At 43.0% G+C, this 19,743-nt stretch overlaps 2 non-coding genes and 2 pseudogenes across 2 annotated transcripts; 1 reads left to right on the forward strand and 3 right to left on the reverse strand.

Moving 5' to 3' along the window:
• Positions 1-4,018: 4,018 nt before the first annotated feature.
• Positions 4,019-4,091, reverse strand: trnam-cau (transfer RNA methionine (anticodon CAU)). The gene has a single exon. It is a non-coding gene; the product is annotated as a tRNA-Met (tRNA).
• Positions 4,092-4,349: 258 nt separating this feature from the next.
• On the reverse strand, positions 4,350-4,420 carry trnag-gcc (transfer RNA glycine (anticodon GCC)). The gene has a single exon. It is a non-coding gene; the product is annotated as a tRNA-Gly (tRNA).
• Positions 4,421-6,808: 2,388 nt separating this feature from the next.
• Positions 6,809-8,420, forward strand: LOC130177394 (uncharacterized; annotated as a pseudogene).
• A 7,423-nt stretch (positions 8,421-15,843) lies between these two features.
• LOC130177686 (uncharacterized) lies at positions 15,844-19,514 on the reverse strand (annotated as a pseudogene).
• Positions 19,515-19,743: the final 229 nt, after the last annotated feature.

Genomic DNA, 19,743 nt, shown 5'->3' on the forward strand with positions numbered 1-19,743 from the left:
TTAAGATCCCGGACTGCATTCCCGGTGGACATCGACAATTGGATGCGTGGAAGACTACTCCCTCCATTATTGCTGCGGCCACCTCTGGACCACTGGCAAACACTTGTGCGTCACGGGTACATTACAACCCCAACATGGTTGTGAAACTGGACTTGTTCCACTGCCTGAGGCGCTTTACACAGGAGTGCACCTCTGAGCATCATCCCCTGTTCAGCACTTTCTGCCAGCTCCTCTCCGCTGCCTTCTCTGTGGTTGATCAGGCGGACCTAAAGAAGCTCCGGGACGCCTATGAGTTCTGTGGTATCCATCCAGCCAATCCCACCAAACAGCACATAAGAGAGCACTGCAGGACCAAAGTTCCACAACCCATGGAGCTGCTGGACAGGGTGGAGAAAGTCCTGAAACATTTTCACCTGGCCACGGACCCCAACAATGTCCCACTCTTCAAGTCATCCATGCTGAAGACATGGCGCATACAACGAGTGCACATTCTCCGTGGTTGCCTCAGTGACCCTGAACTCTGAGGGCATAATGTACAGGTATGGTGGAACTCTTCAGCTGAACCATGTGCCTGGTGAAGGTGCCAAAGTCCCCATCTGGATACCTGTCAGAGGTACATCACAGCAGGAGGGGTACCACTTTCATCAGGCTCAGTGGATCACCGGGACTCATGTCTCCCCTGAATTGTTCCAGGCCCAGGGCATGACAGGGGTGACGCGGTGGAACTACCAGCGGCTGGTGGACCTTAAACAGCCAGGTGTCATCCTGCCTGCTGTTTTTGATCCAGCTTTAACAGCTGAGCTGAACTTGGCCTCCTTGAGTGTGACTGGCCAGGAGAAGTACCCCGCACTCCACCTCTCTGACAGAGACACCGGAGAGAGGTTTGGCCTGGAGTACAGAGAGCCAGGCTGTCGTCCAGTCCCTCTGGATTGGGACAAACACCGATCCCAAAAGAGAGACAAACCAGCTGCTCCTGCGCCTTCGTCCCCTGTGCAGACATCCGCTCCTGCCCTAGTTCCAGACACAGCACCCTCCCCCAGCTTGACACTGCTCTCTGGCGTGACATCTCCTGGAGCAGCACCATCCGTCGGCCACGTTCACTCTACCAGTACGCTGCTAAAGCAGGAGATGCCATCAGGAGATGACCAGGAACATCCAGTACCAATGGTTCAGTTAACTGAACGCTTTGTGTATAAAGTTTTGCTGTATGTTATAATGTAATAACATGATCAACTGAGGAACTTTAATTGCTTTATTGTGTTTTAGAAATCTCACATGCCCTGCCCCTGCCACTGAGGTCCACACCAAGAGGTGCCCGCACTGGACCCATTAAAACAGGTGGCCGGGTTTTTGTGTTGGACCACACATGCTGGACGCCACCCATGAAAGATGCAATCGACGGCTTGTTGCAGAAGTACCGTGGGGAGAAGGACATGCTGCAGCGTGTGGATCAGGAGTATGCAGACATGGTTCATCGGTCTGCCTCAGATCCTAATAGCTTGCTGCACCCCACAACCAGGTTGCACATATCCCGCTACGTGAAGCACCTGGCAAAACTTCTCAACACCAGTTCTTCTTTGAACACTAGCCAGGAAAAACTTCTGCAGACTCAGCAACTGTGGCACTCTTTATCAGAGGGGAGTGAGACAGCTAGTGTTCCGGTGGTCACCTTGAAGCCAGCTGTTGTTAATCCAAGTGCGCCTGCCCTCTCTACACCTCTGACACAAGACTCTATTGAGAAAATTGTGGAGAGCATCTTGGAGAGGCAGCAGCACCAGCAGCAGCAGCAACAGCAGCAGCCACAGCAGAAAAAAAGGCAGACAAAGACCTGTCTTACCTGTGGACAGCCAAAGTCTCAGTATGAGACTAATGAACTGTCCGTGCACTTTTTTTTACCAGCGAGGGCCTGTGCGCTATTTCTATTGTTCGCAGAAGGTGTACCAGAGCTACGCTGCTGATGGACTCTCTAACCCCAAAATGTCCTTTGAAGAATTTGAAAAGACAGAATTCTTCCAGAGAGCTGGAGGCCACCACAAAACGGGTGGAGGAAAAAAATGAAAATAAGAGGAAAACGCCAGACTCCCAGAAAACAGGCCGCCTCTGCAGATTCTGCCGCATGGACCTGAAACAGGGACCAAACAGCCCACACATTCATACAGGCTTCCCTGGAGTGGCAGGAAAATACATTTACTGCCCATCTAAAGTGTATTCTCTGTACAGAGAGAAAGGCATGGCCAAGGTGATGAACTGGAAGGAGTTTCAGGCCTCTCCTTTCTATGAGGCAGAGAGACAAAGATGGGTGGAGGAAAGAAATAAATAGTTGGCATGTACATACAAGTGTTGAGTAGAGAAAACTATTGTTCTGTATGTTCATATGTTCTCTCTATTTATACTGGTAAATATGATTAATGTTTATTTGTAAATATGTAAATTATATGCACATAGTTTGGAATATTTTGTCATGCATATGTACATAGTGGTCTCGTGTTTACAGTCATTTGTCATTTTCATTCAGCCTTTGTAAAAAGTTATATTTGAAAGCTGTCCTTAAATATTCCATATTATTTCTTCTCTTTATGATTATAGTCTAAGGTTTGTGTGAAACACTGCACAAACTCCTCACGCTATCAGACTTTTCTAGCATTTTTTTCTCACACTTTTATTTAATGTCCATAGTAACTGCTTCATTCATAATTTCCATATTGTAAATATTGCAATTGTCAGTACAGTTTGCTTTTAAAATAATATCAGAATAAAATTATTTCTATGTTCCAAAAACACTTCTCTAGCAGGTGAGAATCATTTGTAAGTTTCAAGCAGTTGGCTTTCTTATACACATATTGTCTAACTAACATAATGGCAACTAATCCTAATTTGACATGTGATACTGAGCGTTCAGAGATTCAAATGTTTCAAACCCTCTCGAAGAGATCATAGATTCTGTGCACTGATAACTCCTGATTGTCCACCAATGTTGTAAAAAAATTAAGTGGGCTTTTGGATATTTTTTAAAATCAGCAAGGGAGAATATGATTGTTTATTCACCAAAGAAGAAAGAATTCTGGCTGCTATGAAGAGAATATAAGTTTAGAAGACCCCACACACCTTGTTCTTTAGGCAGCGGTAATATATCTGTACAGAGTAGCAGGATTTACATCATCCAATACATTTAATATGCTAATATAATTGTAGTTCTACAAAAACTAATTTTAAATTTATAGATTTGAATTCTTAAATCCCAAATATTTTCATTGCTTTCCACTCATTTTATCTCAAATTTGATTATGCCTCAACAATGATTTGAACCCTGTCCTTTGTGGAATTTAAAATAAAAAAAATGAAGCAAAAAGCTGCCTTCCTATTGGCTGTTTCTCTGTTACAGCTATTCACAACTGGCCAATGCTTGCCTGCATGGTATTTTTACAACTGTAGTGAAATGCCCACTAAAAGGGCCATTAGTCTGGCCTTTCAGCTGAACTGTTTGTCTGACAGTGAAATAGCTTTGTAAAGTCCCTCAGTCAACACCTATCTGGTGTCATATTGGGAGGGTGGTGGGTTTCCCACCATTTCTGTAAGTTTGTCTGTGCTGCTGTTTGTGGTATTGGTACATTGTAGTTGTGTAATTCTTACATAAAAGCCCATTGTTCCAAAATATATTTTTTTTACCACAATGTAAAATTATCCCAAAATTATCCAGGTAGCCCAACGACTCTTAAGGTCTGTTGTGACAACATCCAGGAACCTTAACGAACCGAGTGACAGCAACGGCCTTCATGAGGACCCCACACTTGGAAAACAAAGACCTGGATGTTTAAGAATCTCTCAACAACAACTCACTCTTTGGGCCCCTTAACACCAGTCAGTCAATGTCTGAAAGCAGAAGACCACCTGAATATTGTTGCTGACAATATGGATACCTTGACATTCTTCTCTTTCCTTTCCCACTGCTACATCTACACAGTGTACATTGTACATGACTTCACACCAGTCCAGAAAAAGCACATGTGCAGCAAAAGGATGCCCCGTGTGAGGCTCGAACTCACGACCTTCAGATTATGAGACTGACGCGCTGCCTACTGCGCCAACGAGGCCTGCAATAGGCTTAACCTAGGTGCTTAAAATCGAAAAGATCTCTCAATGTAATAAAGACACAAAAGACAAGTTGTCCCTCACACAAAAGTCACAGTGCCTGTATCCAAGGAAATGCAGATTCAACATTGGAACTGGAGTGTCAGCAAAGACTACTTCCATCGCTATCATCATGTGCCACCAACAACACCGACTGCTTTGAGAGCAAAGGTTGGTTTTACCAATGAATAGTATGGTGCTATAATCTAAGTGAGCCTCAATGCATTGGCCGGGAATCGAACCCGGGCCTCCCGCGTGGCAGGCGAGAATTCTACCACTGAAACACCAATGCTTGCCTGCATGGTACTTTTACAACTGTAGTGAAAAGCCCACTAAAAGGGCCATTAGTCTGGCCTTTCAGCTGAACTGTTTGTCTGACAGTGAAATAGCTTTGTAAAGTCCCTCAGTCAAACAGTCAGTTTGATGCTGAAGGGGATAGTAGTCAAACATATTAAGATCAAAGAACATACTGAGAGTAAAAATAATGAACTGTTGAAGGAAATAGGGAACGAACTATTGGAATTTGAAGGGACAATAGAAGAGATGGTGGAACAGTATCGTGGATTACAACGGAGAGAAGTTGAATGGAGAGCATATGGATTTGATGCTGAAGCATTAAATATCCCAGACGAATGGGCAAGTAAAATTTGTGGTTTCAACAACTGACATTCAATAAGATCAGTGAAAAGAATTCAAGGTCCATGTGTTGTGAAAGTTTTAGCACCAGGCACGTGGTCTGGAATTCTAGAAACAGTACCAGAACCATTGATCCGAATGTGTCAGTCTTACGCGCTATCGTGGTTGTTATTCAAGCAGCAAGGGATGTGGTTATGGGTCTGTCAATGACTCTTTAAGCCCAAACGTGAATGTTCTTGGTTGGTTAATTTGCTATATCTGAATCTATTAGGTCCGGATGAAGAAATAAAGAAAGTGTTCCCTAATGGAATGACATTGACTCCCACTAAAGCTGAGAGTTGCTTTTGTTCAAATAATACCTTTAGAGGTCCAGGAATGTTTATGGGGATAGCAGAGTGTAATAGTTATTTGATGCACTTTGGTAAAAATTATCATAGAGCACTGAATGATTTATATCAGGTGACATTTCATGTTCCAGATTCTGAGGAAAAGAAAACTTTGACTGTGAAAAATCAGACTCTACCAGGAAATGTGACTATGGGAAATTTCAAGGAGTTATGGTGGGTTTGTGGTGATAAGGCATATATATTCTTGCCATATGGGTGGACAGGATTCTGTTACATGGCAAAACTGAAACTCCCATATGAAGTTTACACCATACAAAAAGGGAGAAGGACCTAATGAGTCACAATCAAATGTCGTTTCTAGATGGAAGAAAAGAGAAATGGCAGTTTCATAAGATGGAGGCCTACCATTTCAGAGTTAGTTTAGCAGAGAAACAGGGTATAGGATTGTTTCCATGGTATGGAGTGACATTTTTAGCAGACCATATTGATAATATTACTTACACTCTACAAGGATTTGCAGATCAAACAGTAGTGGGGTTCAAAACTTTGACAAACACACAGAAAAGTCACAGACTGACATTGCTGAAACATGATATGGCTCTTGATTATATTTTGGCTAAACAGGGAGGCCTATGCATGGCTCTAAATTTTACTGGAGATGCTTGTTATACTTTGATCCCCGATAGCACAGATAACATGACCAGTGTCATAGCTGCACTGAAAAGCATAAGGGATGCTTTTGGACCTTCAGAAGGAGCGGGACAGTCAGCCAATTCTTGGCTGAGGGAGCAATTTGGACCTATGGGTGCAGTGGTAGCTCAAATGTTGATAGTTGGTTTGACTATGTATGATGTTTTGTTTCTGTACAATATTGTTGACCTTTGCGAAGGCAATGATATTGAGATGTGTTGGTGTGGTTCTACCTGGAGAGCAGGCCCAGATGTTGTTGCGACAAACTGATGTGGATAAAGATGAGAAGGGAGTAATACGAGAAGAACTGATGGAGATTTATCCATATTAAAAGTGTGACTTATAGGTTTAAACCTATATGGGAAAAGGATAAGGAAAGAGGCAGTGTCTAGAAATTGACATGTGAAGATCTTGATTTATAATGGTTTTCTATTTTTGCAAAGATACTGGTTTGTTTTCTTTCTCCTTCCCAGAATATATTAGAAATATCACTAAGTGCCTGGCTTCGGGGTCCCAGATGTCTTGGAGATTCTGACATCTAATATGAAGATTGGAAAAGGACTGAAGGGCCCTGAATGTAGACATTGGACTGACGAAGAGCCGACGCTGCAGAAGAACTGTAGTGTGACCAAGTTTTGTGTTTTATTGTTATGTGTTTATTGTATTAGGTATTTTTGAATCTATATATGATTTGAATATGTATATTAACTGTATGTATTGAATATATATGGATGTATTGGAATCTCAGATGTTTTCTTTTTGACATCTAGGGAGATTAATGTTAGGCAGGGAAAGGTCCAGCGGAGGATCCGATGGGTTGACCAGTCTGAAGTTGGATGTTTTTATTTGATTGGTCGGGGGTTTCATATGCATCTACTTATAGTATTCATCCTTTTTCTGATTGGTCTGGAGTACTACGAAGTGGTCGCCTAGGGCAGAGGGACCGTGAGAGAATTTCCTGTCTCGATTGTTTAACGGAAATTTACTACTCAAAGACTCCAACACTTATGAAACGAGATCCGACCAGTGGCTATAAAAAGAAGGTGATAGAATATCTACAACAACTACAAAAAGAAGGTGTCATTGACAAAACACAATATTACCGGCTTTATCCCCAGGACTCAATCCCCTGCCTATATGGACTCCCTAAAATCCATAAAGAAGGGGCCCCGCTCAGGCCCATTGTCAGCAGGATAAACTTGGTCACTTACAACATAGCCAAACACATAGCCCATATCTTGGCTCCGTTGGTGGGAAACACCCCACACCACATCCAAAACTCCACCGATTTCGTGGGTAAAGTCCGGAACATAAAAATGGAACCAGATGAAACCATGGTATCCTACGATGTGACTTCTCTTTTCACCTGTATTCCAACTATGGAGGCTTCGGCTACGGTAAGAGAATGACTCACACAGGACAATTCCCTGCAAAATTGAACAAATCTCAAACCTGAACACATCTGCCAGCTTCTGGATTTGTGCCTGAACACCACATATTTACAGTTTAATGGCAAATTTTACAGACAAAAACACAGCTACACCATGGGTTCACCAGTATCCCCTATTGTGGCAAATCTATACATGGAGGAGGTAGAAAACAAGGCTTTGAACTCCTTTGAAGGAACAACACCGAGCCACTGGTTCAGGTATGTGGACGACACATGGGTTAAAATCAAAACCAAAGAGGTGCAAGCTTTTACCGAACACATTAACTCAGTGGACAAAAACATCAAGTTCACCAAAGAGGATGCCAAGGACAATAGTTTGCATTTCTTAGATTGTGACGTCCATATGGAAAAGGACAGGAGCCTCCACATTGGAGTATACAGAAAACCCACACATACAGACCAATATGTACTTTTCGACTCACACCACCCTCTGGAACACAAGCTTGGTGTTATCAGAACCCTGCAACACAGAGCTGATAACGTGCCCACCAGCTCACAGGCCCAAGGGGCAGAACACAAGCACCTGAGAGATGCCCTCACAACTTGTGGTTACCCTAGCTGGACCTTTGTGAAAAACTGCAGCTACTTCCAGAAAGAAAACCAGCAAAGTGGTTGAGAAAGAAAAACCAAACAAGAGAAACAACATAGTCATTCCATATGTGTCTGGAGTATCGGAAAAACTCAGGAGGATCTTCAACAAAACACCGTATCCCTGTGTATTTCAAACCCAGCAACACACTCAGACAGAGGCTGGTACATCCCAAAGACAGAACACCACACACCCGCAAAAGCAATCTGGTGTATGCGGTCCAGTGCAACGAGGAATGCAATGACCTCTACATTGGAGAAACAAAACAACCACTGCATAAACGCATGGCCCAACACAGGAGAGCTAACTCCTCAGGCTTGGACCCTGCCCCCATTTACATCTCAAGGAGAAAGCCCACTCCTTTGAGGACAGCAATGTCCACATCCTAGACAGAGAGGACAGTTGGTTTGAAAGAGGAGTAAAAGAGGCCATCTATGTAAAAGAGAAACCATCTCTCAACAGGGGAGGAGGTCTCAGACACCACCTATCTCCAATTTACAATGCTGCCCTTTCATCCCTTCCCAGGAGATTCAACAATCTAGCCTCCAAGAATAACAACTGTTCACAAGTGGCAAGTGACTCCAACGACTGTCGTTATAACACAATAGAAACTAACAAAGTCGAAACCAATTTTCCACCAACGACAGTCGTGCAAACGACTGTCGTTGACATTTGGAGCACAAAAGGGAACCAGTGACATCATCAGCCTTGTGAACGCCCACAAGAGGTTAAATACTTGGGTCTCCACACCAGAAAGTTGGACCAGTCCTAGCCTGGTCAGATGCGTACATGAACTGATGAAGCCTCTTGGATGAGAGGTGAAACGTCTTCCCAGACAAAAAAAATCAAGTCCAGTTGTTTTTTTCGATTTATAAACTCCTTTAGGAAACTATGACCTGGACAAATGAGAATATGCACAGGCTGAATAACTGGGAGGATCTTTTATTTTCATTATTTTAATCATGAGGGTTTTATTGTTGTTGAGGCTTCTTGAGCCTCGAAGGGGGAATATGTAGTGTATTATCCACTTCACTTCTTTTTATCTTAATAGTCTAAATTGTTGCATGTTTTATCCTAAAGTTATAAAAAAAAAAAAAAAAAAAAAAAAAATGTATATGACCTCGATGCAGATGTGAAAGGAACCTTCCACTTGTTGCACAGCAAGTGACAGTTATCAGTACATGCTTCCATTATGGCCCCTGACACCAGTAGATTGTCAGAATCAGTTTGTGTCCCATTGATGTTAACTCATCTTTTTCTGAAGATGAATCTTGACTCAGATACATTTCACTGTTCAAGCATGTCAGGTTATAAAAGTGGTCTGATACAGGGCTTTAAAAAAGTGACATCAAAAAAGTGCAGGAATTTTATTAAACAGACTTCAAATAATGCAGAAGTCACATGCACCATATTAAAATAAAAAAAATAAAAAAAGTAAAAAAATAAAAAAACTCAAGGAACTCAAGGGTTGAGCTAAGTGATCGGGCCAATCTGGAACAGGTGTTTTAATTTGTTGCAACTCAGTATGATAATCAGTAGCTTCCAAAGTGAGGTGTTTTTAAAAAAAAAAAAAAAAAAAAAAAAAAAAAACAAAACAAACAGCTCTAGTCATAAATCATTTTAAGTTTCTCCCCACTGGAGAAAATTCCTAGAACTCAGCAGCATGTTGAACTCTGACGCTTGTTCTTTGTTTGTTCAGTGTATCAATGAAGCAGCAACTAAAGATTTGTGTTTGAAAACTTAGAACAAAGTGAAAGAGGAAGATGACACAGAAACATGACTCTATAGTGTCTCCTTTAGTCACCCAGCATGAACCTAAACTAAAGTCCCGCATTACACCTACATCAGCTCAAACTGAAGTGATGCCACAAACCACTTTATATACAGACTTGCTAAACACATACAAAGCTTCCTATTGGATGATCACATCCCTCAGTAATCAGGCTGTCATCTGTGTCACCTGTAGCTCCACCTGCCTTCACTTTGAAGTAATCAGAGCCATCTCGTGATCCACCTCACTGTCAAACAGAGTTAGAAAACACACACTATAAATCCATATCATGTATTAAAACAAAAACATAGAAACAACAAGTTCTACAAGTTACTGCTAAAGAAAACACCTGAGATGAAGCTTTCACTCATATCAATGTCATTTTTGGATAAAGATGACAAAATAAAGAGAGTCTACTCTGTGTGCTTACCTGAATCACCTAAACATTTATTTAAAATCATCACTAGTTTGTCTTTCATGGCTTTTACAGTTTAGTTTTTTATGTAATTTCATTTAGTTGAATAGTCTCCATTCTATAGTCTCTTTTTGCTCTGTGGAATCATATTTCATTTTTGTTACCTGTGGGGTTTTGTGTTTGTGTTGTGTGTGTTCAGACAAGGGTGGGGAAGTGTTAGCTTCTTATGATGGAATAAAACCAAACCAACCATATTGTATATTATAGTAACTGAGGAAGTTTGTGAACTAACACGGAAGGTGACAGACGAACTCAGTCTTAAATTGAGCAGTGTTTCAGATCCACAAATTGACTTCTCTGAGGTCATGAAATTTATGGTGTGAATTGTTTCTTGAAAAGTAAATGTTATCAAGGATGACCAGGCTTTTTCAGCACAGACCCCCAAAATGTAAAAGTCAGAATCATCTTGAAAGTCTCTTCTTATCTGAAGGTGTTTTTGTAGTTTCAATTTCTTTATCTACTCATTGACCTCTGCTTTTATTTTTGTTGTTGATTTGAGCTTCTGCTGTATTTTATTTATCTTTCTCCTTTTAGTGCATAAATCAAGTTCATCATCAGGACTTGTGTTTTATTTATAAATGCAAATCAAAAGACAGTGTTCAAAGAAACAATTTTCGATTTCTTCTTTCTAAGAGCTCTGTAGTGACCATATATGGAAGAAACAGGAAGCGCTTCAGGTGCCTCACTTGCTAATTGCTAATTGGGAACCACACCTGTGACAGGTGAGTTGGACTATAAAGAGAAGTGAGTCAGTTGTGTGCTGTTTGTCCTGAGGAAGGTCTGAAATGTTGCTCTTCTCTGTAAACAGTTTGCTAATTGATGGAGGCCATAAAAACTGTCCAAATCTTCAAAAGTAACTTCAGATTTGTGAGACTGGAATGAAAGACATGTTAAATGAACTCATGAATTCAAAATGATGTTATTAAAGGATACCAGTTCACCTATATGGCTGGCTGTGGCTCAGGAGGTAGTAATACCTCATCTACCAGCTTTACTGCTCAGCCTTCTACTGACAACTCTGGCCTAAAATTTGGTTTCCTGAACATTGGATCACTATCTACTAAAGCATTACTGATTCTACTTGATTCTATACAGCTGGATATGATTGGTCAATGAAATGTGTTAAACTAAATATTATCTTCCCTCTTAATGAAGCTTTTCCACCTGATTACACTAATGCAAATGCTGCTGGAGCAACTAAGGGAGGAGGGGTGTGTTAATCTATTTTCAGACTAACCTCAAATCTTGAAGTGACCTTTAACTCTATATCGAGGCTCTTCTGCACCAGTTGTGAATTGACCTATCCATGACAACAGACTACAACCATTGCACCTTGTGGTACTCTGCAGGCAACCTGACCTTATTCAAAATTCTTATTACATACACTGACGACAGGCACAGTTTTATAATAAACAATTTCAACAACTAATGGATCAGCATAAATGTATTGTTGGGTCTGAGCTCTACCTCATGAGCTGGACACCAAATATGTTGGATTTCAGTTGTCTATCGATTTATTGGCTATCATAAATTAAGAAAATATTAATAGTAAATAATAACTTTAAAATTAAAGTCCTCGGGGCACCAGCCTAAATTAATAGGCAAAATAGCCAATATGGTTTTAGTCTCAATTTATTACCAACAGTAAGTTAAAGTTGAAGGATTGGAATTCTACAAAGTAGAGGTTGGCAATATTCACGCTTGTGCAACATTAAACACACCAGTAGTTACTTAAAGACATTTATTTACAATGGAGCAGAGTAAAACACAATGTCTAATCTAGTGTGTGTGTGGACACAGACAAAGGCAAGATGGCTGATTCAAAGTGATCACTGTGACCACATGACCTGAATAAAGACTACACAAGATGGTGGTAAACAAAGAAACTACTCAAAATGGCCGCTGAGACCACCTGGTGTGTGTTTGAAGGGAAGGTGTGAGTTTCTTTGTTAGCCTAGCTCATGTAATCTAAAGGTACCAGGTTAGAGGGAGGTGGTTAGCTTCATGCAGGTTCTAGAACTGAGACGTACGACTGTGTGAACATACGAGTACCTGATTAACTGTATGACTGACCACAACCTAAGCAAACATTACAACAACCAGACATCAATCAACAAGTACATTAACAAAGTTAAGACTTCTGCTGCTTACCTATGCTTTGCTGGGAACGGTTAGGCCCAGTCAGTTAATGTTACCAAGTCCTTGGAACAAACAAAGAGGTCCTTTCCAGTGTTGGTGTAAAGTCCAGTGAGTTGGGAGTCTTCCTGGTGGAGTAAAGTCCTGTCTGGCTGTGTTGCTTGCTGTTATCTCCTTTGTTCTCCTCACAGAGTTAGCAGTTCCCTGCTAACTCTGCTATGACTCTTGTTCCTTGGAAAATCAGCTAGCCTTGTGTTGTAGCTGCTGATTCTGAATAGAATTTGGTTCACTCAGTTAATCCGAAGCAGGTTGCTGCTGTTGAGGAGAAGAGTGTTTTCAGGCTGTTGTGAGCAGGCCGGCGAGAGAGAGCTGGTTTCTAAGGTAGCAGGGCTGACCTGGGCTGGGGCCTTGTTGCCCTTTTGAAAAGCCGAGAGCAGGAGCTGCTCTCCAGAGCAAGCCGAGAAGAGAGAGAGAAGAGGGCCAGAGGACTGGTTGTTTGGTGACACCCTTGGGGGTCACATGTCACACACTGGCTGGCCAGTAAGGTCCGTGGGGGGAAGGGTCGTCCCCAGGTGAAGGGTGAGGAACTGGAGTGTGAGTTCCGTTGTCCAGTGGAGCAAAGAAACGAATGATGAGTCCCAACAGTATGCATTTTTCAACATCAAACAAGACAAAGGGGAGTGTAGTGGAGCGCTTCAACAGACGTGCAATAAAGGTGTATGCAGCCTGCTCATGCGATCACTTTTGAAGCGTTTCATACCTGTGTCAGAACAATGGAGAACGCTTTTTATGTCACATTGCCAAGTAATGCCTCAGTACAGGTATATCCAAACAATAAGATATGGCGTTGACAAAATTAGCTAAGCTGATCGTTCTGAACGAGCCATATGAGGTGGGGGTTATCATGCTCCAATATCCTAGGGTCTGGCCAAATATTACTTTTTAAGGAAATTCTTATGGTGGGTGCTGAAAGAGCGCTGGAGTCTGGGATCTTATGCTGAGGATATTTATTGAAGCTTGGCCAAGGAGAAAGGAATCAATACAGTTCTCCGTGCATGATGTCACCTCAAATCTGAAGCAGGAACCTTTTGGAGATAGGTTTTATATATTTAGAAAGAATAGCTATGGATAGCTTGCACTCCATAATTGGTCAAATAACCCCGTAAGATGGATGAGGAGTTGAATAGGGATGTGTTAATACGCTGTTGGTTCATTAACCATAAACAAGGAAACATGACTATATACATACCAGTGCTGATTCTTAGAACTCAGCCACTTATTACTGCCCATCCAAGGTCTGTTATCCGACCATTGATGCGTGAATACCACAATTTGAAATTTGCTCTCGTTAAAGAATGGGGCACCAGTCCTCAGGGAGGACAATTTGATTATAATAAGGATATTTTGATCAATCTCACATCCAAAGTTGTGATTTCTCGATAACAGGGATCCCCGATCTTCACTTCAAAGAAGCACAGGGCAACGACTGGGTCACGTTGATAATAATTATTGACTAACTAAACACAGGAGGAGTACAATGATAATGAACATGAATCTATGACTAACAATACCTATATCTACCAGCTGGACTATCAGTAATTTGGGCAATGGTGAAAGAGAATGAATTTGGCTGTGTATAGCATTTATTCTTAACGGTAGTAAATTATTAAGTCGGGACTAGTACTATTCCGACATCAACCCAGTTTGGAGCAAAGGATGGTGTTTCCTACTTTGAGTTGCGGCGCGCTGTTGAGATCTTGGCTGGAGCCCTGGAGTTAGGGGACGCCACGCTCCAAGTGGGTTCTCTCAGAGATGACGGACGTTGCCTAGGGTGACGGGCTCTGCCGATGTCTTGGTGGGTCATTGTCGGCGCAGTCTGCCAGTAGACTTTCTTCCGTAGGCACTCTCGAGATCTGGTTAGCCAGTCCTGGTAAGGTGTGTAGCCGGAGGTTGACGGCGGAATAAGCGCTAGTATTTAATTTACCCTGCCAGATAAGTTGGAAGGAATTGGTGTTGGCCAAACGACACAAAACTTTCAAAATCTTCCAGACAAAAGTTGAATTTGGCGAAGAGAAAACGACAAAATTACTTATACACGTGTGTGTGAGATTCAATTTAGAAGGCTTGGCTTGCTGAAGTAGTCAAGACAAAAATCAGGCCTCTTGGTGGGAGCACAGTGCACTTTACAAGCCCAAGTAATTACTATTGAAATCTAAATTGCAAAAGATAACCTGGGGGTGGCCAACTGGATAGTCTTTTTTTCGCCTGAACAGTGGGGTACAAACTGGTGAAGTCAAAATAATGAATCTTTTCTTCATTTGTGACCTCATGCTGTAAGTTCAACGCATTTGTACGCCCGCCAAACAGCACTTCTCTGACTGGGTTGAGCCTCAAAAGTCTGTTTGGGAGGGGGAAGATTTGATGAGCCAATATATTTACCTGTAATTTGTCCTGAGGGTTTTGAAACATCACCAGATAATGCTGTTCAGACTAGTGGTATGACTGTTTGCCTCAGTGAAATACATTCTGGGTCATTATCATAACGCTCATTTTTCTATGATGTCTGTACTGCGTGAAAATTCTGACCACTTCAGGGTGGTCAGAGGCTTGAAAAATGATTTTGATCGGGAGGAAACAGGTTGAATTCTTCAAAAGAGTCAGGTAGCCCTTCAACAAATTCAATCTTTTTATTTCTCTTGCAGTTTAGTGTACATAGGTTGAAATGAAGTAGAAATCCACACAATGTTTTCTGGTACAGCATCCATGACATCATTGAGGTTTTCCAGTACACTTTTTACAAAATAAGTTTTCCCACAACCGCTGGGTCCCACAACCATAACAGTTAAGTGAGGTGTGACATTTTTCCCTCTCCTTTCCTACTCATTCAAACTAATAGCCGAATGGCAAAGTTGTCCCGTCATTAAAGAGACGTCTTTTGTCATACACCACTATAAACTTTTTCAGAAATGTTTAATCCTTCAGCGAAAAGCTCTTTTTATCTCTTCTGATGTTGCGCTGAGGAGTCTCGATCACGCCCTCTTGCGAGTCTTTCAGGTAACCCTCCACTACCTCCCTGATACAGTCAAAGTTGACCTACTCGTAGCTTTCCCGGGTCTACGTGATACCCTTGACACGCAGCACTACTTTCTTACCGTTTCTGGTTTGGTACCCGTAACTCTTGGGACCAGCGGCCACAAATTCTTGGATGCTATCACCCCCCAGCTCGTCCGTCAAATCCCACAGATAATTACCCAATTCCAAGGGGGACTCTCCGTCTTTCACCATGTAGATCAAGCTGTCCGTATAGAGAACTTTCTCTCCCAACGTGTCTGTGAAAGTTCTCATTTGTCCAGTTCATTGTTATCTCTCTCAAATTAAATCGAAGGCAACTGGACTTGTATTTGTCTGTGGAAGACGTTTCGCCTCTTATCCAAGCGGCTTCATCAGTTATGTATTGGTCTCTCTAGTCCACACTAGTCTGACCAAGAAAGTGGAGTAGGACCCAGGTATTTAAACCCTTGTGGGTGGTTTCACCTGACCATTGTTGTGGTCTCATGTGGACGACCGTCGTTAGGGTCAGATGACCCTGTTGTTATCCCGTGTGAACGACAGTTGTTAGGGTCAGGTGAGCCCCTGGTGGATGACGATCGTTGAGTCGTCTGAGGTTATGTTGTTGACTCTCCTGGGTACCGATGAAAGGGCGACATTGTAGATGGGGGATAGATAGTGTCGCAGACCCCCTCCCCTGTTTAGCGACGGCCTCTCCACTTTTACATAGATGGCTTCCTTGACTCCCCTTTCAAACCATCTGTCCTCCCTGTCCAAGATTTTGACATTGCTGTCTTCAAAGGAGTGTGCCTTTTCCTTTAGGTGGGAGTAGACAGCTGAGACAGGGCCTGAAGAGTTTGCCCTTCTGTGTTGGGCCATACGTTTAACGGTTATTTTTGTTACCCCGATATATAGGTCATTGCATTCCTCACTGCATTTGACCGCATATATCAGGTTGCTTTTTTGATTGTGTGGTGTTTTGTCTTTGGGATGTACCAGTTTCTGCCTGAGCGTGTTACTGGGTTTGAAACATACAGGGATTTGATGTTTGTTAAAAATCCTCCTGAGTTTCTCTGAGACCCCAGACACGTATGGAATGACGATGTTTCTGCGTTTATCTTTCATTTTCTCAGCATCCTCCGTGTTGGTATTCTTTCTGGAGCGTGTTGTTGTTTTGCCAAAAGTCCAACTCAGATAGCCACAAGTTTTCAGAGCTCCCTTTTTAGATGTTTGTTCTTCTGCTTGGGCCCGAGTGGAGGTTGGTATGTTGTCAGCCCTATGTTGCAGGGTTCTGATAACACCTATTTTGTGCTCCAGTGGATGATGTGAGTCAAAGACTAGGTATTGGTCTGTGTGTGTGGGCTTCCTGTATACCCCAATGTGGAGGCTCCTGTCCTCAGCAAGGTGGACATCACAGTCAAGGAAAGGAGGGAGGTGGTTGTCTTTGACATCCTCTCTTGTGAAATTGATGTTCTTGTCCACTGAGTTGATGTGTTGGGTAAAGGCTTGTAGATCTTGTGATTTATTCTTTACCCATGTGTCATCCACATACCTAAACCAGTGGATTGGTGGAGTTCCCTTGAAGGAGTTGAGGGCCTTTCGCTCTACCATTTCCATGTATAGATTGGCCACAATGGGGGACACAGGTGAGCCCATAGCACAGCCGTGCTTTTGTCTGTAGAAGTTGCCGTTAAACTGGAAATATGTGGTTGTGAGGCATAAATCCAGTAACTGGCAAATCTGGTCTGGTTTGAAGTTTGTTCCGTCATGTAGTGTGTGATCTTGTTTCAAGTGATTCCTCACAGTTTCCACTGCCTCCATGGTTGGAATACAGGTGAATAAGGAGGTCGCATTGTATGACACCATGGTTTCATCTTGTGCCATTTTCAAGCCTTTTGATTTTTATTTACAAAGTCTAATGAGTTTCGAACATGATGTGGTGTGTTCCCAAACAGGGGGGCTAAGATGTTGGCTACAAGCTTAGCGACATTGTAGGTTACTGAATTGGTGCTGCTTACAATGGGTCGGAGTGGTGCCCCTTCCTTATGGACCTTGGGGAGTCCATATAGGCATGGAATGGTGTCCTAAAGATAGAGATGGAGGTTTTTGTGTGTTGGTTTGCCTCCTGTTCCTTTTTTGTGTTTCCTGCTTTGTTACCTGAGTTAATTGTCTTGTGTTGGAGATTGCAGAATTTCTTTCTTTGCCTTTCTTTGCCCTTGTTGTGTTGGGCTAGTTGGGCTCTCGTGGTGAAGTCAACAATCTTTTTAAACAACGCAACTGGTAGGAGTGTTTTCAAGTTTTGGAAAAAGTGGTCAGCTTTTTCCTTGAGCCTTTCTATGGTGAAAAGGACCTGCCTTACTCTCTCATTAAGGTGGTGATTCTGAGCTTTGTCTAGAATCTTATTGGCTCTGTGTCCTTTTACTGTGGAGCGCAACTGTAGGCTAGTTGGTATGAGCCTATTTTGCCTGCACCTCAGGCTAAACCGTATGTGGTTTCTGTGGTCTGCGATTTTTCGAGCCAGCCTTTCATGTTCTCGCACTGCCTTTTAGGGTATCCAACCCAAATTTCTCAGCAATCTGTCTGTGAAAGTTCTCATTCGTCCAGGTCATTGTTATCTCTTTCTCAAATTAAATCGAAGGCAACTGGACTTGTATTTGTTCTCTCCCAACCTTTCTATATAACCGTACAGCTTGAGGCGGGCATAGGCGGTAGTGAACGTGGCGATGAATAAGTTATTGGCTCTGCCAGGGGGCACGACGCAATGCTTGTTGTAGTTCCACTGAATCATGGCGGTTTTGTCATTGAGAAAGGTAAAGTAGTTAACTTTGTACTGTCCGGAAAACAGAAAGCGGAAAAATTCTTCACAATCGCTGACGAGGCCTTGATTTGTCGGTGTCTAGCTGAATGCCCTGATTGACCACTGATGGGATGCCTCGGACAGGTAGCCCGAAGCTTCCTGCTTACTTTTCAGAAAGGTATGCATGTACTTGACAGACGTAGTGTCTCCATTTTTGTCAAAGTGCCACACTTCGGTGATATTGGCGACTCTGTACCCCAGCTAGAGAGCCTTGTTAAATTCGACGGTCACCCAGACCCCCGTCATTGCTCTGGCCCCCTGTCGTCTCTGCAAGGACCCTGCTGATTGTTGATTTCGACGCAGGTACAGCAGAGGGTGAATACCAATTTACCCTGAGAGGTTCTGTAAGGTAGAACGGGGGAAAAAGAGCCTGCGCAGAAAATAGACGACGGCCTTGATGAACCTGTAGTAGTTTTGAGATTCGTCAAAGTCTTTGTGGATGATGGTAGGGTGACCTAGCGGGTAAGAAAAGCTACAGTTGACGTACGGGTACTAAGAACTGACGTCCACGTATCGCACGGTTTTGTTAGGCGCCGCCGTGTACCTCAGTCTCACAGCGCTCGTCCTGCCTCCGTAAAGAGCGTGACTAGGGCAGAGAGGTTCAGGAGCCTCAAAGTCCTTGAGAAACTTTTTCACCCCGGGGTCGGATTTGTTTCATCTCCGTCCACTCGTGTTCTCTCATGACGACTGTAAACACACTTTAGCTTCTGTAATTTCTCCATGGTGGCCGCATGAAGCTCCTCGAAGGGGGTCCCGGTCAGAGGACAGGTTTCGTGAGGTTAAAAACATGTCGGACAGCCGTGGTAAAAGCACCCCAGACACTCCCAAACGTACTTTTCACTGTTGATTTCGGCATAGCCGTCTGCAGAGTAAGGGCCGATCGGTTTTTCTCCCCTGTTTTAAGGCATGCTGGATAAAGATGTTTTGGCTGCGCGTTACCCACTCTAACCACTGGATGCGTTGGAGTATGTTTTACACTGTCTTCTGTAGTCATCGGGTGAGGGTATGGCTAGGGTTTTAGGAGGCAGGAAATTAGTGAGAGACCTTCATGCAGGCCGATGCGATGGTTATGCAGCTGAAAGGGTCCACGCCTGTGTCGTTTACAAACTGGTTCCTGAACCGGACACAGCCTTTGGCGAGACTATCCACGTCCTTTTTACAATAGTACCGAGCTTCACTCTCAAAGTTAGACACCGCGACTGGCGTTATTGTACCAATCGTGGAACTCTTCCCGCTGCTGCGCCGTCATGCTTTCTACGCCATAATCACGCTCAGGCGGCCAGGGTCCGTTGTACTTTAAGCGCTCCTTGGAGCTGAACCCGTGAGGGAAGTAGCCCTTGGTTTGATTGCTGAAACCTAACACTTCGGGCATAGCGCTGAGAGGCATGGTGAGGAAACACAGAAATCGATCAATTTTAAGTCATAATCGGTATGATTAGTGGCACTGAACCAAACGCATTTGCTAAATCCAAAAATATGACGTGCAAGTCTCTCTTCTCTGTCTTGGCTGCCCGAATTTGATGTCAAATCATGCTAGTGTGCTCTAAACACTCTGCAGAACCTGGTATTCCTGCTTTCTGTACTGCAGTGTCTAAGCCATTCCTTTCTAAATAACT

This window comes from Seriola aureovittata, chromosome 11, assembly GCF_021018895.1.
Source record: "Seriola aureovittata isolate HTS-2021-v1 ecotype China chromosome 11, ASM2101889v1, whole genome shotgun sequence".
Lineage (NCBI taxonomy): Eukaryota > Metazoa > Chordata > Actinopteri > Carangiformes > Carangidae > Seriola > Seriola aureovittata.